This window comes from Anarhichas minor, unplaced genomic scaffold, assembly GCF_050575085.1.
Source record: "Anarhichas minor isolate MPS153535 unplaced genomic scaffold, ASM5057508v1 ptg000032l, whole genome shotgun sequence".
Taxonomy (NCBI): domain Eukaryota; kingdom Metazoa; phylum Chordata; class Actinopteri; order Perciformes; family Anarhichadidae; genus Anarhichas; species Anarhichas minor.
Genome location: NW_027466478.1, coordinates 2,218,799 through 2,226,932, shown reverse-complemented (window position 1 = coordinate 2,226,932; position 8,134 = coordinate 2,218,799). Strand labels below are relative to the sequence as shown.

Sequence of the window (8,134 nt, the reverse complement as noted above, 5' to 3'; positions counted from 1 at the left end):
TCGCCATGGGAACAGTGGAGAACAGATCTAGCTCAACTAGATAATGTCACCACATCCCGCATTTACTCACCTGCTGGAGACTGATTAAACTTGCTTACTCCACTATGCTTCACAATACTTTCTCCAAAAGCTTGTGAGCTCACTTAGTTTATGAAGGTTTTCCACTTTCTTATTGTATATGGAAGGTCATTTTCAGTTAAAAATCATTCGTTCCTAATGTAAATTGTATACAGTTACATTATTTACTCATGATTGGTGGGAGTGTAAAGGACTCTTAAGAGGTTCTGTGAATGTTTCCTACAAACCTTTTAATTAGAAGTTACTTAAGTTAATCACTTCCTGCTAGCCTTTATTTTGTAAGTCCCGTTTTACGTTTTGGGTCCTTTATTTTGAAATCTCTTTTTTGGCGAAACCGGAAGCCGATCCAAATCTCGCCAGAGTATGTTAGCTTGACTTCGCCACAAGAAAAGTATGAAATTCACGGTACAGACTAAAAGGAAAAGTATTATGAATATATTACTCCGCAATAAGAGTTTAATAATTAACGGTTAAGCACCTAGCTGGAACGGGAACAAGGTATTGTGTGTTCATTGTGTTTTATGTGTTGGTGTTTCAACTGGATGCTAATGTTAGCTTAACAGATATAGCTAAATGACTAGGATGTGGTTTTGAGCTGGCATCTGGTTGAAGCATTAATATATGCTCCCATGTATATTTAAATGTTATTTTCTGAATGTTTAAACTCATAAGCGCTCATTTATGTTTTATCTGTTCCGTAGCTCTTACGGTGTTTTCTGGAGAAAGGAGAAAAGTAAATTTGTGTTCAAAATAAAAGTCAACGGTTGAACATGAATAAAGGCCTCTGAAACATCAGTACGCTTCACCATTGTCCGGCTGGGGTCCGCTACAATACTTAAGGTTACAGTGGGCCCACAGTGGGCTAACGTTACTCCCTTACCGGGAGCTATAACATCACATGTTTGTTAAAATCATTGGTTAAGTTACGTGACATTTGTAGTTGACAAGCTAGCTAACGTTAGCTGACAAGCTAACGTTAGCGGTAGCTCGTCTGCCTGTATCCGACCGTAGTTAACTTTGTTTGCCTTCACTTTCAAACTTCGGAGGTTGAATCATATCTTACTGAGATTGTGACGATTTTACAGATCATTTATACTTCATATTATGTCCTTAAACGGACCAACAGGAGCTCAGGTTGTGAACCTGGAATATCACTTTAAGTCCGGTAACGTTACAAACGAGATTAATTACAAGGATAAACTGAATTTGAGTATTTTGCACCTTTTGTTTTGTGGTGTGAAATAAAACTAACTCTACATTTTGTTTTGTTTTAGGGAGCCAGGAGCAAACGGCTCAGTTCATCAAGCTGAGGGGGAAGAACGACGGCCTCTTCACCAGGGACAAACATTCAGCAACTGTAGTTTGGAATTAAGACATTAGTCTGTTAGGGTTAGAACAAAGGATGAAGGAGCTTGCAGGCCGCAGGTACTCTTCTGCTGCGAGCTTCTTACTGCGCACGCGCATCAGAAGAATGAGCTGGACCCGGTCCAAAATGAAAACAATATTTAATGTACTACACAAAGTTCACTTACAAACTGAATTAACTATCAATAGTAATGTTCTCGAGAGCAGAGACCACATACACGCATCTCCTCACAGTCCGGCGCGGCCAGTTAGCTGAAAATGAGAGCTGCAGTAATCTGAGGTAAACTCCCTAAAACATTGTCTTTTATATCCCCTGAGAGTCGGAAAGTGTCCGACACTGTCATAAAACATGTGAATGACCCTCCGTGGCGATTAGTGATTGGCTTCATTTGAATTCTGCCCCCTCCCATTATCGATCCCTTAGCAAAACATCTTGGCTCCTCGCAAAACATCTTGAACTCCTCCTCTCTGTCCTGCTGGTCAGCTTGGCATTTGACCGTCCCACTGGCCCCATCCTCCATCGATGAGGTCGCCTCCATTTGCTGCTGCATGTCTGACACCTCACTCAGAATCCCTATCTGACCCTCAAGACTATTCTTAGTGTTTTAATACCTACAGTGACTATACTTCTATGATTTAATACATTCAATGTGTTAATATACTGTAACATATAATATCCTCCATAAGTAAGACTATTGTAAACCTTTAATACATTCCATATGGAAATATATTGTGACTAACATATTTATTATTGTGACACTCACCACTAGGGGTGTTATTAAATCCTACTAATAATGCATTTAATACTGAAATTCTCCACAAGTCCATTTGTAATATCTCCATTTGACCATCCTATACTTAAGGTTACAGTTACATTAGCTCTACTCCCAGTGAATGCTGGAGGTCACGATCCGAGGAGGCTAACAGGACCACATCATCTGCAAACAGCAGAGAGGCGATCCCGAGACCCCCGAACCTGACGTTCTCCACCCCCCGACTGCGCCTAGATATCCTGTCCATGAAAGTCACGAACAGGACCGGAGACAAGGGGCAGCCCTGGCGGAGGCCAACACCCACCGGGAACGTGTCTGACTTATTGCCGAGAATGCGGACACAGCTCCTACTGCAGTCGTACAGAGACCGGATCGCTTGTTGTAATGGGTCCGGCACCCCATACTCCCGCAGCATCCCCCACAAGAACCCCCGAGGGACCCGGTCGAAAGCCTTCTCCAAGTCCACAAAGCACATGTAGACTGGTTGGGCAAACTCCCAGAACCCCTCCAGTAGTCTTGCGAGGGTAAAGAGCTGGTCCACTGTTCCACGGCCGGGACGGAATCCGCACTGCTCCTCTTGAATCTGAGGTTCGACAAACGGTCGGAGCCTCCTTTCCAGCACCCTGGCATAAAGCCTTCCCCGGGAGGCTGAGTAGTGTGATACCCCGGTAATTCGAGCACACTCTCCGGTCCCCCTTTTTGAAAATGGGAACCACCACCCCGGTCTGCCAGTCCATGGGCACTGATCCCGACCCCCATGCGACATTGAAGAGGCGTGTCAGCCCAACTATGTCCAGCACTTTCAGCATCTCAGGGCGGATCTCATCCACCCCCAGCGCCTTGCCACCGAGGAGCTTTTTGACTACCTCAGAGGCCTCTGCCAGGGATATGGGTGAGCCTCCCCCTAGATCTTCAGGCGCTGCCTCCTCTGCAGAGGACATGTTGGTCGGGTTTAGGAGTTCCTCAAAGTGCTCTTTCCACCGCCCGACGATGTCCCCTGTCCGGGTCAGCAGTTCCCCCCCCCCCTGCTGAGAACAGCCTGGGGTAAGCCCTGCTTTCCCTTCCCGAGTAAACAATGTCTCAGACTAGTGGTTTACATGAATAACTGCTTTGAATATACAAAGAATAGATACTGAAAATGTATCGCAAAATTAAATTAAACTGTTGTAAGGACATTGTTGACCAGAATATAGGCCTCCCGGACTCCGCATCCCACAGACCTTTTGTAGCCTCATTGTTTGACCGATATACTCCTGCTAGAATCAACAGACCCATGTAGGCTTGGAGGACTACCTGGTCCAATGCTCTCCACGTGTCCCCAAACACACACAAGTTTGAAAACTTTATATATGGGGTTGTGGTGGAAATTAGCCCCATACACACCCACACAGGTGTGGGTGTGTATGGGGCTAATTTCCATCTGATGAATGGACATAATCTAGTGTTTCCCATTCATTTCCTATGGCGGTCACTTTTGACCGCCATAGGAAATTACTGTTACTGTTACAAAGTTGACTAAACCACTAAAAATTCAATGAAAGTGGTGATCAGCAATTTGATATGTTCAAATGCCTAGTGGGGAGGATATATTTATAAGAAGACGCTCAGTTACAATATAGCTTCCCGAAAAAATGAAGACGACAGTGGTGCCATACCTCCCCCCCCCCCCCCCCCCCCCCAAAAGTCTAAATGTGTGCGCAAGTACAATCCTTACTTTCTTAAGTACGGCTTTGTGAACGGAGGCAACGAGGCAGAGCCAAGGGCTCAGTGTGTGGAATGTGGGCTAATGCTATCAAACGAAGCACTGAAGCCTTCGAAACTAAAGCGACACCTAGCGACGAAACATCCAACGCTCGTGGGAAAGCCGGTGGAATTTTTCAAGAGAAAGGAAAATGGGCTACAAATGCAGAAAAGGTCTGTTGTGTCACTGACTGGTAACTCTAAATGTGCTTTGAAAGCCAGCTACCTCGTAGCCAGACATGTGGCACAAAGTAAGAAACCATTCACCATAGCGGAGGAGTTGGTTCTGCCTGCCGCTGTGGATATGTGCCGTGAGATGATTGGGGAGGCTGCTGCAAAGAAGCTGCTGACCTTCCCACTTTCAACCGACACTGTGAGTCACTGTATTGCGGACATGGCCTCAGACATACAGCATGAGCTTCTGGAAAGAATAAAAAGTAGCCCATTTTACTCTTTGCAACTAGACGAGTCCACTGATGTCACGAATGCCACACTGCTGATGGTTTTTGTTCGCTATCGCTGGGACAGTAGTTTGCACGAAGACATACTGTTTTGTGGAGAGCTACCAACACGAGCTACGGCTCAGGAATGTTTCCGTTGCATGGATAACTACTTCACTGAGAACGGCCTGGACTGGCAGAACTGTGTTGGGGTGTGCATAAATCTGTGTTTGTGTACCTGGACGACATACTCCTCTTCTCCCCCGATAAAGAGACTCATATCCATCATGTCCTTTCTTGGATTTATTATCCTTCCAAGGTCAGTACAGTTGCCGAGTGGCCCACGCCTACCAGCCGTAAGTTAGTTCAATGGTTCCTAGGCTGCTTTTGATGCCCCTTTGCATGCTCTTACTTTTCCCTTTGTTAGATTCCAGTGGTCTTCCCAGGCCTATCAGGCTTTTCGCCGGCTGAGGGAGAGCTTCACCTCTGCACCCATCCTCGTTATCCCAGACCCCCCCAAGAGCAGTTCATCGTGGAGGTGGATGATTCAGATGAGGGTATCGGGGCCGTCCTGGAATTTAATCCATGTCTGTTTGTTCACTTAGCACACACATTTTCCACAGCACTGGAATGTCTCCAACACATTTTCAGATGGAAAATGACGAAGGCGTAGTGGAAATTGGCGCGTTCAGCCTGTTTCTCTCCTGTTAGAGGTATGAGTGTGAGTAATGTGTCTGCCAGCCCTAATGCACATTAATCACCAGGTCCATCTACAGGACTTCTTTCTGCCCCCACCCCCCTCCCTTAAACTCCTTTTCCTGAACTCCCAGCAGTCCTCCGCAGTTACGACCACAACCTGGAACATTAACCACACACACAACTACACCACAGTTCAATTCAGTTTCTTTGTCAGAGAAAACATCCCCTGAACAGTTTATGTAAATGTTTAAAACATCATTGTATAAAATAGTCAGTCTGTAATAATTAAAAAAATTCCACCCTCTGTTTCCCCTGCTTTCAGTCATTGTGCTAGGCTAACCCAGTGTGATGCTGAATAATGAAACAGTGTGGCTAAAGTTGAGGTTCCACTCTACGGCTGGATGACAATGGGTTCTTTCTGCTGTTCTCATCAAGTCCACTGGATCAACCCAGTCTCATTGAAATAAATGGAGTTTTTTTTTAATCACACAGTGCTGTATGCTGTTTATAATGAACAGTAACAACACTGTTCTCGTCATTGCTGTTCAGTAGAAACAACAATTAGCTGGATACTAACAAGCAATCACATACGTATCTGACTCTGGTCTTGATTAAATGACTGGGCATCAAATATAAGCTAATTAAATCAGAAACCAACTGACCTAAACATAAATCTTCTCCTCACTCTTTTAACTGTTTAGATAGTGCTTCCAACAAATCAACATCCCATGAAAGAAATATTTATTCATTATCAATTAATTATGTAAAAGTCATATTGGCCATCTTAGGTCGGGCCTGAAACATTTCTGTACGCAACACGTCTGGACTGAAAGCGATCAGATTAACGTGAGGCTGCAGCATCACAAGGTTAAATATACAGAGAGAGATTCATTGTGCATCTTGTACTGTCTTACGTATTATTTCTCTTGTAAATCAGTTTAAAACACTGCTGTGAAAAAGCCAACTTTAAGTCGTTGTTGAGGAGATTCTTCTCAGATCAGATTAGTCTACAAAAACCAATTCTTCCCTTGACAGGGTGACCGGAACAAAAGCGTTACAATTTGTACAACCACGTTAAAATCTGACTAATGCCATGTGTATTCATGTCAACTGCATATATGAAGAAATTAATAATTAGCAAAATGCTGCGCTTACATACAGCACGTGAGGAAATAGGAATTAAACAAGAGTCCCGTCGTGTCATTCAGTGCTTATCTTATAGTATATTATAAAACAGGCAATATAATTTGCTGTGTAACTTAAATGATACGCGATGCTTCATTTATTTTACATCAGCAGTCCACCAAAATCTGTTTCTTTCTGAACACATTAGAGGCAAGAAATTGCCAAGTTGCTGAATCTACAAGGCCTAATTTCATCTTTTGTACGATAATAAATTATAATTGTAAAAATCCCTGTTGGTTTAATTTTTTTTTTTAATGGATATACATGTTTTGAATATGTGAATATTGACTTGGACCTGACTTGGAAGGACCCATCCTACCAAGGAAGGATTGTTGACTTTGAGAAGCACCCAGAGACATTAGATTGATAACCATCTTCTCATCATCAAAAAAGCATATTTCCCAAAAATGTTGAACTGTAAACTTCTCTAAATCAGTGCTCACTAGTTGCTGTCAGAAACAAATTCATCCAAAAAAAGGAAAAATACCCTTTTCAGAGGGCGTCCCATTGTCCAAAATCTATCTGAGCAAAGCCTGTGCTGTGCAAAATGAAGGGATAACCAGCTCCCTCACCTTTTATCTTCCAGAAATACCCTTGAAAGTTCACAGCTCACCGCTCAGAAAACATAGCCTTTTTATTTCCTGTGTAATGGAAACTGATGTGAAGTTAGGCCCACCACAGCAGCACTGTGTTTTGGTTAAAGCAGAGGCCCAGGGAGAGCAGGTGCTTCCCCAACACCCGAAAGAGAGACATTTGCCCTTGAGTGCTGTTCTAGGATTAGCTTTCTCTACCCCGCATCTGACCTCATCCGCTATGAGCTAACGAGCCAAACCTTCCATGGACCAGTGCAATGAGATGAAATCCATTCCCATCGCCTTCATGCAGCAGCAGCAGGCTGACTGCCAGAAAGGCACCAGTGCTCATGGGAGGAGGCATAGGGAAGGACATGGGGCATGAGGGTTACTGAGAAAGAAGTTTTGAGAGGACGACTCATGGCATAAAGAGGATAATGTATTTCTTGATCATGCTTTTTAAGCTAAGTGAAACTGCACTGTATCATATGTTGTCCCTGTTGACCCTTGAGCTGACATGTATGCTTCTAATTTTCTCAGTAAGAGAAGACTGGAGAATACATCCATCCACATCAAAGTGAGGCCTGAGAATAAAACTGTTTTGCCAGAAAATTCCTTGGCCTCCTGTGAGCATTCCTGCAAATCAAAAACGTCTGCTCCTATGCTGTAGGTAGAAAGAATCACACCAAGGGAATAGGTTTGCATATAAATTGTAGGGTACGCTATCAATATTTTGGGAGAAAATAATTGTCCCTTGCAATATTTAAGAAAACTCATTCGCCTATCCTTAGAGTGAACAATCGGAAGATAATCGATTCCTACGGTGGATGCGTGAATGGTTAGTTAGTCCTGATGGGCAGGTGGTACCTTGCATGGTAGCCATCAGTGTATGAATGGATGTGAATGGCATGTAGTGTCTAGAAAGGTACTATATAAGTACAGTCCATTTACCGTTTACACACACATACTTATGCTGTGAGATCATGGTCGTAGCGGGCCTGACCTCAGTAATTGTTTCCTAAAATCTGAATGATGTGAAACAGCTGGAGACTGACAGCCATCAATAAGACAGCTATGAGGTGACTGGAGATGACAGAGTGTGTTCCATCACAGAGGCTCTAGTACAGTCGGGTTCAGTGCAGCGATTTTACACACAAAAAACTATATGATGATGAACTATACAAGCACTGTATTAGAAGATATCTTGAAAACGATTGAATCAATACTATACTCTGTTGTGCCATTCTGTACTGTTATAACTTGTTATCTTGGAGTAACAGAT

At 43.5% G+C, this 8,134-nt stretch overlaps 2 long non-coding RNA genes across 2 annotated transcripts; both read left to right on the top strand.

Annotated features, from left to right (window-relative positions):
* Positions 1-268: 268 nt before the first annotated feature.
* On the top strand, positions 269-3,567 carry LOC142964856 (uncharacterized). The gene is made up of 3 exons (XR_012957594.1): positions 269-576; positions 780-918; positions 1,353-3,567. It is a non-coding gene; the product is annotated as an uncharacterized LOC142964856 (long non-coding RNA).
* Positions 3,568-3,624: 57 nt separating this feature from the next.
* On the top strand, positions 3,625-5,399 carry LOC142964851 (uncharacterized). The gene is made up of 2 exons (XR_012957593.1): positions 3,625-4,715; positions 4,824-5,399. It is a non-coding gene; the product is annotated as an uncharacterized LOC142964851 (long non-coding RNA).
* Positions 5,400-8,134: the final 2,735 nt, after the last annotated feature.